At 30.7% G+C, this 16,573-nt stretch overlaps 1 protein-coding gene across 7 annotated transcripts in view; it reads right to left on the bottom strand.

Moving 5' to 3' along the window:
• Positions 1 to 16,297, bottom strand: part of LOC119608139 (protein rhomboid-like) — a 110,559-nt gene extending 94,262 nt beyond the window's left edge. Inside the window, exons 1-2 of one of the 7 annotated variants that reach the window (XM_037962540.1) lie at positions 15,779 to 16,297; positions 11,999 to 12,589 (exon numbers count right to left, since the gene is read on the bottom strand). The gene's annotated coding sequence lies outside the window, so the exon portion shown is untranslated. Of the gene's footprint in view, positions 1 to 11,998; positions 12,590 to 14,489; positions 14,507 to 15,778 lie in introns of those variants that run through there. The other 6 variants (XM_037962469.1, XM_037962851.1, XM_037962624.1 and 3 more) reach the window with 6 other exon arrangements.
• Between the last annotated feature and the right edge of the window lie 276 nt (positions 16,298 to 16,573).

Genomic DNA, 16,573 nt, shown 5'->3' with positions numbered 1-16,573 from the left:
GATGATTCTGAAAAACAAAACGTTTTGTTAAACATTTATTGTGGCAATTTTTAAATTTATTTATTTGTTTTATAAAAGATTCATTTATAAAAACGTAAAACTTAAAAGCTGTTGAGATTAATTAGTAAAGAACGGAAATTTGTATTAATTAACCTTGCACGATCATTTATTTCTTAACATCTATTAAATGAATAAGTGTAATGTTAAGAATTTATTAATAACAATTGACTTCCTAAATATTTTATAATAACTAGAAATTGCTAGCATTTATTAACATTCCATCATTGACATTTTTAATTTTTTTCAGTTCTTAAAATTACAAAGTTCATTTTTCTCTCGCTCTATTGCTAATCTATGAATTCCCCAAATATCTAGTCATAGTCATAGAATAATAATTATGCATGTTAGCAACAACTGAGATTATAAATAAAATATATATTTTTAGCTTGTGTGTATTTCCAACAGGTTTGCAAATTATTCAAATATTTCAATAGGCAATGACGAATCAATACAAATATTAAAATTCTCCTAAAAAAAGTGTGACAATCTTTAAAATGACCACAAATTAATGAAATAAAATTAATCTGTCTCTTTTTCTTTCTGCACGTTTGTATTAAAGTAAAAGTGGTTATGAGTCAATAAGTAAAGAATTTGGGGCAATAAATATGTAAATTAAGTGAGAATTAATCATTTTTATAAGGTATTTGATTTATAATGTTAATAGAAAAAAATTAACTTTATAAAATCCAATAAAACATAAAACAATGCATATCTCTCACAGAAGTTAAACAATTTGTTTGTCATTATTATTGAACATTAAAGAAAATTGCATGATATAGAAGGCGTCATGAAATAACTCCCCACGAAATAACTCCCCAAAACAAAAATTAAATAAGTCTTCATATTTGGGGACTTATTTCATTGTGAAATAATTCCCCAATTTAAAGATGAAAAAAGACCCAACGAAATGAAATAACTTCCTAAATTAAAATGAAATAACACCCCATTTTTGGGAATTTATTTCATATGAAACAAATGAATTATAGTTGTGTTTTGTTGCTATCAATGAGTGTTAACGCTTAAAGTTAGCAACAAAACGAACATTACCTGACTTGGCATCACTCCACAGAAGAAATCTGCTAAATCTTGAAATTATTTACATTTTCTTAAAAAAGGTTTTTTTATTTGATATTTTTTTTGATTTAAATTTTATTTTAAAATAGTTTTTTATTGTTTGACATAAACACATTAATATTTGTATTTTTATTTTTGAATTGGTAGCACTTTTATCGACGTTAAAATTAACTTGTATAATTTTACACGTTAACTCCTAACGTTTATAAATTTTAAATTTATATGAAATTGCCTTTGAACGTTAGCAACAAAACACAACTAATTTTAAAATGAAATAAGTTCCCATTTGAAAATAACAAATTATGGAGCATGTCTGTTTTAGTGACATTTCTAAAAAAGTAGGTCGCTCATACTTTCGAGTGGAGCTTAAAAGTTTAATACATTTTACTTTAATCGCTTAATAAAGATTCCCATAATAGGCGGTCTGCGGCCGGGCGCAAGAACTTTCTACTAATAAATATGCGGCCTACGGCCGGACTCAAGCATTTACCGCTCTATAATATGACGAACACCGGTCTCGCTTAATAAAGTTTTCCTAAATTAGCCGGCCTAAGACTCAACACTCTTGATACAGGGAAAGTGTATTCTTAGCGAAGCCGGTGTCCAATGTACCCCAGAGGATAAAACCCTTGCTATCAGATATATATCTTTTTATACCCACCATCAAAAAAGATGGGGGTATATTGATTTTGTCATTCCGTTTGTAACACATCGAAATATTGATCATAGACCCACTTGATCTGTCTGTCTGTCTGTTGAAAGCACGATAGAGTCCGAATGGAAAGAGCTAGAGGGTTGAAATTTCACAAGGTTTGTTTGGTATTGGAAATGGGCAATATCGGTCCACGTTTTCGGATAGCCCCCATACAAGTGGCCCCTCGAAAAGCAGCTTTAACAGCCATAACTTGTTTAAAAATACGAATATAGCGATGAAATTCGACATAAGTAAGTTTCTTATGATCCAAAATCACTATGCAAAATTTTATGAGGATCGGTCCATAATTGACCCTACCCCCATATAAGGTCCCCTTCAAAAATGACTTTAACGCTCATTTCTGGCTTAAAAATACTAGTATATAGATAAAATTTGACATAAGTAAGTTTCATACGAGTCAAAATCTATCTAACAAATGTTATGAGGATCGGTCCATGATTGACCCTACCCCCCATATAAGGTCTCCTTCAGAAAATGACTGCAACGCTCATTAATGGTTTCAAAATACCAGTGTAGCGATGAAATTCGACACAATTAAATTTAATATGAACCAAATTCTGTCTACCAAATTTTATGAGGATCGACCCATAATTGAGCCTACCCCCCTATATAAGATCCCCTTCAGAAAATTACTTTAACGCTTATAACTGGCCTAAATATACGAATATATAGATTTTTTTCGACATAAGTAAGTTTCGTTCGAGTCAAACGAGGTTTGATGGTGGGTATATAAGATTCGGCATAGCCGAATATAACACTCTTACTTGTTATTTCTTGTATTTTTAAGGCCGGCTATTTAGGAAATATTTATTAAGCGAAGCCGTTGTTGGACATACCATAGAGTAGAAAGTCCTTGCGCCCGGCAGCAGGCCGGCTATTAAGGGAATTTTTATTAAGCGATTAAACTGAAATGTATTATACTTTGAAGTCCCACTCGAAAGTATGAGCGACCTACTTTTTTTAGAAATTTCCCTAAAACCTACTTTTTCCATAATTTGTTATTTTAAACTTATTTCATTTTAAAATTAGGGATTTGTTTCATATGAAAAAAATTCCCAAATATGGGGTGTTATTTCATTTTATTTTAGGAAGTTATTTCATTTCGTTGGGGCTTTTTTTCATTTTTAAATTGGGGAATTATTTCATGATGAAATAAATCCCCAAATTTGAGGACTTATTTCATTTTTGGGGAGTTATTTTCATGACGCCCACATTTTAGTTGAAAAAAAAAAATAATAAAAACCGCCAAAAGCGGTTATAGGACACGTCATCAATGTATACTGGGCACATTGGAAGGCTATACACAATCATCCATCGCATACCAGACACATAATATTTACTTTGAAACACTGATCCCAGATAGAATAATTTGGTCAAGTGGAACATGAAAGCAAATACTTGTACGGATTGCTACACGGATGACTTTTAATTGGTGGACAAAGTGGGCCTGGGGTTCTATATTGAAGACCCAGAATCAGAAACATACCACCGTTTATCTAATCACAACACAGGCTTCCAGGCAAAAGTACGAGCAATAACGGAATGCGTAAATTTGATTCGAATAAATACGGCGCCCACGGGGCTTAACATATTTACCGACAGCCAGAAAGCAAATAGGGCAATTGTTAGTCTACAAAGTTAAATCTGAGACCGTATTTGATTGTAAGTAAGCTTTAACTGAATGCTCTCCCAGATGTAAAGTTTACATCGTATGGGTACCAGGCCACTCGGGAGTAGTCGGCAACGAAATGGCGAATGCATTAGTTTTAAAGGGAAGGGAGAAACGCAAAACCATTCGACGCAACGAAGTCTGAATTAACAAGTGAGAGTATTATATTCGGCTGTGTCGAATCTCATATACCCACCATCAAACCGCATGTCGTAAAAGGAATGCTCCCCTATAAACATCAGGGTGATATTTCTCATCAAATTAACTGAAAAGGACCTTATATGAGAGGTAGGATGAATTATTGACCGTTTTTCATAAAGTTTTTCATACATTTATTTAGACCGATTTTGGTTCATATAAAACATGTTTACATCGAATATCACTTCCCGATATGTGTGTCGAATTTCATCGCTATACTAGTATTTTTAAGCGGTGGCGTGTCATAATGTCCAGTGTTTTAATGTCCATAGACGTTATGACATACTAAATTGAGTCATAATGTCCATGGACGTTATGACAATTTCAAAAGTGTCACAATGTCCATGAGCAATGGCACATAAAGTCCATCGATTTCAAAGAGTCCATTTATCAAAAAAAGGCTTAATTTAGCGAAGCCGGTGTTCGAAATACCCATACATTATGACACGCCACCTTTTTAAGCTAGTAATGAGCGTTAAATTCATTTTCTGAAGGGGACCCTAAATGGGGGGTAAGGTCAATTATGGACCGAGCACATAAAATTTGATAGAGAGATTTTGGCTCGTATGAAACTTATGTGTGTCGAATTTTATCGCTATAACGATTCTATGGGGTGACCCTAATGAGAGCAAGAGTAGAAATCTCCTCAAAATGAAAAAGTCTGAGGTTAGTATGATTCTGAGTGGACATACAGGATTACGTGCACTGCTATAAAAAATTGGACGTGCGTATTCAGATTAATGTAGAGCATGTGGAGAAAACAGTGAAACCCTGAAGCACTTTCTTTGCCACTGTCAGATATTCGTCGAAATTAGATTCAAATACCTTGGTAGTGATTCTATTCCGGATATAACATTTCTCACGAATACCGATTGGAAAATTATTAGACTTTACATCCAGGGAACTGAATTTCTGAACATTGTTAATTAAGTTAACAATGTTTTTTTATACCAACAAAAAATTTTCTTCCATGAAAAGGAGCGCACAACATGCCGACAGTGGCCTAGGTGTATTTCTTTGGAATTGATGTAATATACATCCTCCTATCAATCCAACATATTTGAAATAACAACTGCCTTCTTATAACCACTCATTCACTGAGGTTTGTTTAGTTTTATGTTAAACAAGTAAGAAAGTATAGTCGGGCGTGGCCGACCATATGATACCCTACACCAGTTATGAATATTAAATGTGATTTATTTTTCATAATAAAGCATTTATCTTGTTCCGATACATTTAAGCAATTTATGGATGAAAAACTAATTTTCTGAAAGAGGCTTTATATGGGGGCTAGGGGCAAATATGGACCAAGCCCGATAAAATTTTGTGAATATATTTATATTTACATAATATTTTATTGTGCTGAATTTCATCGCGATATTTGTGTTTATAAGTTAATTGGGGACATTCAAGTAATTTTCCGAAGGGGACTTTGTATGGGAGCTAGGGTCAAATGGGTCCCGATCTTTATGAAATTTGGCAGGGTCATCAAGACTTCTATAAAACTTAGTTGTGCCGTATTTTATCGATATATCTGTATATTTAACATAATTATGAGCTCAGAAGCCCTTTTCGGCGGGTTCTGTTCTATGGGGGCTAGGTGAAATAATGGACCGATTTTAACCATTTTCAATAGGCTTGGGTCAAATAAAACGTGTGTGCCAAATTTCATCCAATTATCTTGAAAATTGCGACCTGTACCTTGCGCACAAAGTTTACATGGACAGCCAGCCAGCCAGACGGATGGACGGACATAGCTTAATCGACTCAGAAAACGATTCTAAGCCGATTGGTATACTTTAAGGGTCTAGGACGAATATTTTTGTATGTTACAAACATCAGCACAAATCCACTAAAGTGGAGTAGGGTATAAAAAAGTCTATCTTTATAGACTACCATTCACTTAAGACCCAGCATAGTAAATTTTATTTTAATAAAATTCAAAAAGTATGATTTAAAGAACTTAAATTGAAAAAAGTGCCATAACATTTTACGTGTTAAGATACTTAAAATTGTATTTTTGCATCAAATTTTTCAAAACTACCATTTTGTAAAATGTTATAAAAATTTAAAACACCTTTGTTACATAAGTATTTTCAGCTTTAAACGTTAGAATTTGAAAAAAAGTAGCCGCAACCTGTCTGCTCTTTTTTGAAGTAAATGGAGAATTTTTTCTTGTATCATTAATAATGTGCAAGATAATTACCAAAATCCTGTTTTCCCCGTTTATTTTTACCTCTAAACATTCGATAGGATCAAATATGGGCCGATACTCAAACATTTTTTTGAATAAATCTATATAAAAGCTATTTATGACGAACTGGACAAACAAGATTTATTTTTAAAAATAAATCATTCATTAAAATTTGGATGAACTTGGACTTTAAATTTGAATAAAACCCTTCTAAGCCGAATGTAAAGTTTACTCGTTATGAAAATGTCCCAGCAAAAACTTACATTCCAAAATTAAAAGTCTGATATTAGGCATTTTTAAAAAGCTTAAAACAAATCTAAAAGAATTTGAAGAAATGAAACAAGCAACACTTTATTAAACCTTCCGCGAGCAAGGTGAACTTCAATAAAGTCACCCAAATGCTCATTTGCGAAACTGACAACGACCACTGACATCTTTCGTAAGCCGATTTTGACCAATTTTGATTTTTACGATCTTTCCGAGAGAGAGAGAGAGGGAGTTTTCATTGAATGGATGATCACTTTCACTTTCTGCTTTCTTTCAACGCTTTTCCTCAAGTGAAATCGTGATTCAGAGTGCGATTTACGCCAAATTGTTCACTCAAAAGAGCGGCCAAATTTCAAGCATGGATTCTAGAGTATTTGTAATAGTTCTTTTTTATTTAGATCATAATTTTTAAACACTCGTATTATATAAGTTCTATAAGAAACTTTCATTAAAAACACATTAAAAATCCTAAATTTACTGTTATTTCATTTCGTTGCATTTTTGTGCTCGCTACTGTATGTACTATTTGCTTAATAACTTTTTTGTTTTTATATTTTCCAATATCATATACACACAATACTCGCTGAATGTATCTAAATAATCAATTTAACTTAATACCCCAACAAAAACATCAATAATCAAAAAAAATCTCACTATAAAATACGAGCCGTTATAAATTGAACTTTTACAAAAACATTATTGGTTTAATGTGCGAATAAAAATTGTATTTAAATGAGTTTCTGTAGATGTTTTTTTCGCACAAGCTTGCTCGAGCAAAGTGTAGCACGTTTAAACATGTTTATTGGTTTTGAACTTTGTAAAAAGAAGAAAAATAAAATCAAAACAAAATAATCAAAAGAGAAATAAACCAAACAGCATCATTGAATAAAGTTGAAATAACATGTTTGAATAAATACTATTGTACAAAAACAAATCAATGAATATTTAAATTCATTCATAAAAAAAATCGTCTACAAAAACGGTTACTCACACATGAACAATTGCAGTCAAATAGAAGAGAAATAAAAAGTTGAATAAAAACAATCGCGAAATACGAAACTTAAAAAACAAAACAATCATTATTTATACTAGATTTGTGTGCGATTGAGAGTTTAAAGAATGTGAATATTTTATATTGAGTTGGGTTCATAGATTTTAAAAATCAGATATTTTCTAATAATATTTCTTGTTTTGTTGTATTTTATTGTCACTAATTTAATGTTGCCAGAACTAGTTAGTGATTATGTTTCCTTAGTATTTAAAACTAAAGGATAACATCGGGCGTGCATGTTTACCAGACACAGAATATGTCGAAAACTTTGAAAAGCTGATCCCAGATAGAATGTCTTGGTTAAGCGGAAAACTAGAGCAAATACCAGTAGAAATCCGTTTTTACACGGATGGCTCTAAATTGAGGGCCAGGGGTTCTATATTGAATATCCAGGAATAGAAATATATCACCGTTTACCTAATCATAACACAAGCTTCCGGGCAGAAGTCCGAGGAATAACAGAATGTGTAAATTGGATTAGAATAAATATGACGATCACAGCAATTAGGGCGATATCAGGTGATAGAATTAAATATAAGACCGTAATGGATTGTAAGAAAGCTTTAACCGAATATTCTCCCAGAGGTATGGTTACCAGGCCACTCGGGAGTAGTCGGCAACGAAAGGGCGAATATAATAGCTTTAAAGGGAAGGGAGATCGAGGTAGTTAACCTGACAAACGCAAAACCATTCGACGCAACAAAAGCTGAATTAACAAGTAAGAAATTATAGTCGGGCGAGGCCGACCATATAATACCCTACACCTGTTACAAAAACCTTGCCTTGAATTATACTTAAGCCATTTATTGTTGAATAAAATTGTGGACATTTAAGTAAAATTTTGAAGGGGGATTTGTATAGGGACAATGGTCAAATGAGACCCTATAATTGTAAAATTCATGAGAGACATCAAGGCTAGTATAGAACTTGGTTTTGCAGCTTTTTGTCGAGATACGAGTATATTAAACATAATTATAAACTTAAAATCCCTATTCGTCGGGTTCAGTTGTATGGGGTCTAGGTGAAATAATGGACCGATGTTAACCATTTTCAATAGGCTTCGTCTCCGGTACCATAGAAGATCATCTGCCAAATTTCATTGAATTATCTTCAAAATTGCGACTTGTAGTTTGATTACAAGGTTTATAAGCCCTATTCGGGGGTTCAGTTGTATGGGGGCTACGTGAAATAATGGACCGATATTAACCATTTTTAATAGGCTTCGTCCCTGGGATAATAGAATACCATGTGCCAAATTTCATTGAATTATCTTCAAAATTGCGACATGTAGTTTGATTACAAGGTTTATATAGACGGACGGACATAGCTAAGTCGAAAATGATTCTAAGCCGATTGGTATACTTAAAGGTGGGTATAGGATCAATATTATTGTGCGTTACAAACATCAGCACAAATCCAATATACCCTCCCCACTAAAGTGGTGTAGGGTATAAAAATATGGGTGAGAGAATCCCATAAGGCCTCTTGGAATAATGAAACGGTGCACAGTGAGACATTTGGTACTTTTAGAACGACAAAAATAAAAAATTAAACGCTTTCCAATTGTCTTGCTTGTTATTATAGTTAACAGTAAACATTCCATATACTATAGAAAAATAACTAAAAATATTGCAGAGTTCCTTTAACCCGAAATATAGGTGCTCAAAGTTGCTACTTTAAAAATAAAATAATTTTCTTGTAATATTTCTGAAGCGGCATATTAATTTTGAATGCTTATATCTTGGTAAATATTTCGGATATTATTATATCTTGGTAAATATTTCAGATGTATTATAATTTAGTACTTCAAGATTATTCTGCAATGATTTTTTAGACAAAAGCTCAATTTTAAAGGTTCCATAAAATTATTTTCTAAAGGTGACCTGATATGTGGACCAATTATAATAAAATTAGGTAGAGATATTTTAGTTTTTATAAAACTTGTTTTGCCTAATGTCATAATAATTTTAAACTAATTATGTTCATTAAAGATATTTTATGAAGGGTACTTATAGGGGGATAGGATCAATTACGAACTTATTTATGTCAAATTTCGTTGCTATACTTATAATTTTAAGTCAGTTATGAGTGTTAAAAACATTTTCTGAGGAAGACCTTATATAGGTCCATACTCAGGATCACTATGGACCGATACTCATAACATTTAGTAGATATATTTTGGTCCCTAGTTTTTGTCTAATTTCATAACTATGCGGGTATTGTAAGTCTAATTATAAGCGTTAAAGCATTTTCTAAAGGGGACTTTATGTGGGTGATATGGTCTCTTATGCACCGACCCCAATAAAACTTAGTAGAGAGATTTTGGTGGCTACAAGACCTTTTTAAAGTTATTTCGTCGCTATATAAATATTATTAAGCCAAAATTTCGATGTGTTACAAACGGAATGACAAAATTTAGCAAGATTTAGCATTTTTTATTTTGATTTAGCTGTAAAATTTTAATTTAGCATTTGGCATTTTATTTAGCATTTTTATAAAATAATTTTAGCATTTTTAGCTTTTTTGCAATTTTAGTATATAAATAAAAAAGACAAATTTTTTGCAAAAAATATTTATATTGAAAATAGGTTTAACCGGAAAAAATCAGAATTAAATATCTACCCAAACACAAGCAACAACACATATGAGAAATGTAATAATTTACATAGTAATTCAAAATAATGCAAAAAGATTCATGAAGATAAATAACTTAAAATTACGCCAATACAAGTGAATACTTTAAAATGTTGTATTCTAAAATATTTTTCTGGAACTCAATGCTTTTTTAAATTCGAGGTGATAGAAATAATTCAAGAGATTTCATATATTTTTACAAATACGTTCAGTACGCTATTTTACAAACTAATACTTTTTGTTTGCTCATGGAATGAAACATATAATTTTGGAAAAGGCTATGTATGACGGTTAATTAACAAATTTTATTTTTCCTATACGAAATAAAGAGGTTTTAATTTTTATCATCCTTTAGGAGTTCTTGTTAATTTATTGAAAATAAGTATTGAAAAAATCAATAATATATAATTAAGACTTTCTCATCCTACTTTCTGTTCTTTTTATTTTTACCAAATATTTAGTAATTTTGCTGTCACGTTTTTTTTCATAAAAAAAAAATACATAAATTTCGAAAATATTATTGACAATTTATTCCAGAATTACAAACTTACGGATTTGAATATATCTGTCAATTCATTTCATACATTCTCATATATATTTTTCCGAAAAAATATTGGAAGTATGAGTTATAAACCTGACATCTATTCACCGAGATTTAAAATTAATTCAACGGAATTTTCAATATTTTTGTGACATGAAAACCATTTTTAAAGTGTTTTGAGGAAGACAAATAAAATTGTTTATATAAAAAAAAGTAAAACTAGAAATATTATACTTTTCCTTCCGAAAACACATATAGGTTTTATATCATGAGCAACTAGTGTAATTAATAGAGTTTTAATGTAATTTTTGCATTCAGAAATATTTTAAAATTAGAGACATTACATATTGCTAAATTTACAAAAATTTTGAAATAATTTTTAGCATTTCTGTTTATCTTAATACCACGGAACTTATTTTTTTACCCTACTCCACTATACTGCGTTTGAGTATACTAATCTGTTAAGAATCATTTTCTGAATCGATTAAGCCATGTAAGTCGTCTGACCGTCTGGTAGAGGTTGAAATTTTAAAAACAATAAGCACGTATGCTTTTTGATCCAATGACAAAACCTTTTAAAAATGGTTAAAGTCCATCCTTTATTTTACCTAGCCCCCAAACATATACAAATGTATAAAGCCTTTCTCAGAAAATTTGTTTAAATATATCGGAACCAAGGAAATTGTGAGTTAAATTTTTATAAATTTAAAATTTCGGAAATTAAAAACATAAAGCATAACATATAAATGTGTGCGCTTAAAGAGTAAAATTATATGTATGTAATAGTAATTGGTAACTACTAAATTAAACCCAAGCCTGTAAGAATTGATAAATTAAACATTACAAGTAATTGTATTTAACTCAGACTTGTAATTGTAATTGAAGTTTTGCCAATTACAGTTATTTGTAATTGTAATTGAAGTTTTGACAATTGCAATTACCTGTAATTGTAATTGAAGTTTTGCCAATAACAATTACTTGTAATTGAACAATTTCCAATTAGAATTACTTGTAATTGTGAATTTTGTTCTTTATAATTACATGTAATTTGTAATTAGTAATACCTAAATTACAATTACAAATAATTGTAATTGGTTATTGGTCAATTACACATTACAAGTAATCGTAATTGGGAAAACTTAAATTACAAGTAATTGCGATTACAAGTAATTGCGATTACACATTACAAGTAATCGTAATTGGGAAAACTTAAATTACAAGTAATTGCGATTGGTTATTATTTCAATTACACACTACAAGTAATTATAATTGACCTTGTAATTAATTACATTGTGTAATCATTACCCCCATGCCTAATTTAACTCTCTAATGAGTTACTTTATACGGTCATTACTCCCCAAGTAGGTTAGAAATTAAACACTTCTTCGAATGCCGAAGAGTTCGGTCCAAGCCGCCAAAAATAACCCTCTTCTGAAAATGGTCCTTATGCACATTTTAATATCAATGGTTGTTATATAAGATTTGACGTAATCGATACTTTGATTTCTTAAATCTTCACAACAATGTATAATATCTTTCCCATAGCAAATAATTAAAAATATATAAAATATTTTTTTTAATAGTTTTTTACTTACCGTGCTTGAAATATTGAGTTTTATATGAAGTTTTCGACATGATGACGGTTGACATTGAGTGTTTATATTATAAACAATACAAGTAAAGTTTTTTATTTCTTATTATTATTTGTTTTTTTAAAATTGTATTTGGTTTTACTATTCACTTAATTTTTTTTCTTTATTATCTAAATAAGTTGACAATTAAACAACAACGTATCTTTATATTTTTTTTTCAAATGTGCAAAATATTGCCAACAAAAAGCGCCTTAAAGTCTTCTTGAATACAATTCATGCATCTAATGCATGTGTTTTTCTTGTTACACTTAACAAACAATAAAAAAATGACCTACAAAAAATTGCAATTTGGCAAAAAAAAAAAAAAATTCAAAAATGTATTTATAAAATCTACAGGGCCAAACACACATGTGTAGTTTTTGCGTTTTGTTATTTATATTTTGCAATTTCTTTTTTTTTCAAATTTCTGATGACAGATGGTTTCAAATTTGTTTTTTTCGTATTTCAGTTGTTTTATTTTGGTTTCTGTTCTTTCTGGCAGACACACTTTTTTTACACAGTTAAACAGTTTGCTAAAAATAAATCATCAGATGTCTTGATCACAAGAACGAGAAATAAAAACAAAAAAGTAAAAAACGCATACAAATGAAGATGAAAAATATTTTAACTTTCCCGCAAGTTTACAAGGAGTTAATTTATGTCTTTTAGACATTACTTTCCCAAATATCGATCTCATTAAGAGACTCGAGTTTGGCCACAGGTTGATTATATATTGAAAACGCCAAATTCTGACATTCGAAGGCCATCGAAATTTTTAATAAATGTTTTGAAAATTCTATAGAGATATCGATTGCTTTCGAATGCCAAATTAGTCAGAATGAACGGACAGACAGACAGAAGAATATAAGTTAATTGACACAACTACATCGCCCTTAATTTTAAATGTACATTCTAGTTTTGATTTAATTTTAAAGCCGAATATATCAAAGAGCGTCGCGTTAAAATTAAAAGAAAGGGCATGGTATGAGAGCACATTAACTCTCTTCTATATCCTAGCTCGAATAGTTCAGAAGTTATTAACTAAAACGCAATGAAAATAAATTTTTTTTCTATACCCAGTGTGCTTTGCTACCCTAAAATCTATATAAACAAGAAGCTCACGATTTTTGAAGATTCTAGCTCTAACAGTTTCCAAGATATATGAATTTTTGTATTTAATTAATATGGGAGGTGCCTTATAAAAGTCCGCTAATCTTTTTCGTGGAAAGTTTTAGAATTTGAGCTCTAATAGTTTATTAGATAAACGAATTTTGTTATTTAATTTATAATGGAGGTGCCAAGCCTCCCTTATTGATTAGGTCCAGAAAAATTTATATTAAGCAATTTTCGAATGTGGTTTTATATGTGTCGTTTAAGTGATATTTAAAACTATGATATTATTGGTATATCGGAGCTACCAATAATAAACCAATTCGAAAACATGTTAATAGAATGATTTATCTGTTCGATCCGATTCGAATTTTGTTTAATAATGAATTGTGTGGTATTAAATGATTTTCAGAAATGAACCTTATATCGGAGATAAGACAAATGATGGACTCGTAGAGTGATTGACATAAAAGCAATACATATTTGTGTCGAATTTTACCAAGATAGCTTTATTTGGAAATGAAATATGTGTGTTTAAGGGATTTTCGGAAGTGGGCCTTATATGGGAGCCAATGTGAACCGACACAGATCTACGTTGGTAGTATGATTTGTGTTCATATAATATTTACATGTGCAAAATTTTGTGTTGATACCGATATATTTGAAGGAGTTATTATGAACTAATTTCCGGGAATATATTGTTATGATTTTAAACATACTTAATCCCTGATAGAAAAAAACATATAAAAAAGTATAGTAGGCGTAGGCAACCATATGTTTATTATTTTTAATAATAAAGCATTTATGTTGAATTTTCCCTTAATTTCGATATATTTTTGATGAAAAAATGATTTTCTTATGGAGGCTATATATGGGGGCTAGGATCAATTATGAACCGATTCTAACAAAATTTTGTTAAGGGATTTGTGCCTATTTAATGAGCTATAAATCCCAATTTAGGGGGTACGGTTATATGAGGGCTAGGTGAAATAATGGATCAATATCGTCCTTGATTCAAAAGTAATGTGTGTACCAAATTTCATCCAATTATCTTCAAAATTGCGACCTGTAGTTTGATAACAAGATGGACATGGCTTAATCGACTCAGAGAATGATTCTGAGCCAATTGGTATACTTAAAGGTATATATAGAACCATTAATTCTATGCGTTACAAACACCAGCACAAATCCAATATACCCTCCACACTTAAGTGGGGTAGGGTATAATAAAGTGTGACAAAATTCATCGAAATATCTTGGAAGTTTCTGAGATAACTACTTAAGAGGTAGTCTGAAATTTTTACTCATGGTGGACGGTATAAAAAGGGCGTGGCCATGATATTACCTGGTTATAGTTATCACTTAGTTTATGTCAAGTATGTGTGTGCATTAGATTTAAGATGCACCTGTATCTACTCTTAAAATGAGCGGATGGCTGTCTGGTACTTTTTGGAAATTCGTACTCTTAAGGGGTGACTTTATAACTTTTATAACTAATAAACTTAATAAATTTTTTGTAAATATTTTGGATATATCTTCAAAAATAATGAGACACCTATTTCGTACTTTTTTTAAAATTCAGCCCGCTTTGGGTGTAAAAGGGAGAAAACCGTATTTTTGGTACTTTTTTTGCACATTAAGAAAACTTTTTCGACTTATTAACGTATACCTATTAAATTACGTTCTGACTCTGTAATATTTATTGGATCATAGTATTTGATATTTCACTGGGGAAAAAAAGTAACAAAAAGGGGAAAACGGGAAATTTAATTTATTCAAACTAATCGCGCCAATTTTTATAAAATTTTAAAAACAGTAATTTAGTCACACAAAATAAGCTATTAGTATATTATTTTGGAATTCGGGTTCTAAGGTCTATATAGGACTAAATTCGGGTAAATGTTTGGTACTTTTTGAAAGCGACATTTTTCTGGAACAAATGAATACAGACTTGAATTGTTTGAGTTTTATCTTTGATATATAGATTTAAACACGGAATATTTTGTAAACTTAATTTTCGAAAAAGTCTAGTCCTAGACGAAAATGGTACTCTTTTTATTCGTACTTTCCACAAAGGTAGAATTTATTCCACTTTTGGTACTTTTTCTTTCTTCAAATGATACTGTGTGCATGTTCTATAGTATGAGTCCTTGAGGAAGATTATTTAGGATGGAACTTTTTCGTACTTTTTAACAAACATAGATTTGAACATGCATGGTCCTGAGTGAATAATAATCTGTAAGTGGGGACTCTTTGGTACTTTTCCATTCTTCAAATGGTACCTTTTTGATTGTCTATAATAGGGAACTGGAACACATGACATAGTGTGGAAGCTAAACGAATGGAAATAAAAATACACGCTCCTTACTGAATGTGAATTTATTCACGTGATAAATTTTGATAATATTGAATATAAAAAAACAGAAATATTAAAAAAATTGTAATCAATTAAAATTTTCTACATTTAAAAGTAATACAAATTTTGTATGTATGTATTTAATTAGGGTAGCGAAGCACCCGGGGTATTTTAGTGTTAAATATCAGTTGAAGAAACTAATTCGAGATAGCTGCCCCGAACTGCAGGTTTACAATGCACAAATCCATACATACGCACTCATGCACACACTCACTTACACATATACAATTATTTACATCCGCCATTCACTAACTCAGTCAGATACAGATACTTTTCGAACTTTTGCAAAGTGATTAAAAGCTCTTTAAATAAAGGGAAAAACTTGAAGAAATTTTAAACTTTATTGTTAGAAAAAAAAACTAAGAAAAGTAAAAGATAAATCTTTATAGTCAGTTTATAATTTTTCACTGCAATTTGAATTTGTTAATTTTTTTTGTTATTAGTTTTCTCTTCAAACCATTAAAACCATATGTTTTTAAAGTTGTTTTTTGATTTTGAACCCTTAAATTTTTTATATATATTTTTTTTTAGTTTAGACGAAATATTTTTTTTTTTTTGCAAACGTTACGTTAAGTTTATTGCCATAAATACGCTTTTTTCAAAGTACCGTTCGCAACTGAGCTCGTTTTTTAGGCGAACAGATACTTTTATAGATTTGCCAAGTTTCCAACTGGCACTTGTGCATTTTTTAAGTATTGTTTTTTTATTTTTCGTAATATTTGTTGTGACTTTTTTAAAAATGCTGTTGTTGTTGTTGTTCTTGTCTGCACGGCGATTGTGTCTTATTGTTGTTATTTTGCGACTCCCATTTGTTTTGCTTTGTTTGTTGTTTCGCCCCAAAAAGGTAAAATTCTGTTGCCATTGCAACAAGGCCAACATGTTTGAATCGAACTCACCACCTGAAATCACCGGCACCACCCCTTCTATCCACCACCTAAAAAAACACCTGAAATGCACATGCATAAATAAGTAGTCGAACCAATACAACAACTACACAAACAGCAAACACATTT

This window comes from Lucilia sericata, unplaced genomic scaffold, assembly GCF_015586225.1.
Source record: "Lucilia sericata isolate MDLA Ls3-8-SP2 unplaced genomic scaffold, ASM1558622v1 Contig000000F_arrow, whole genome shotgun sequence".
In the NCBI taxonomy this organism is placed as follows: Eukaryota; Metazoa; Arthropoda; class Insecta; order Diptera; family Calliphoridae; genus Lucilia; species Lucilia sericata.
This window is presented reverse-complemented; position numbering and strand designations above follow the sequence as displayed.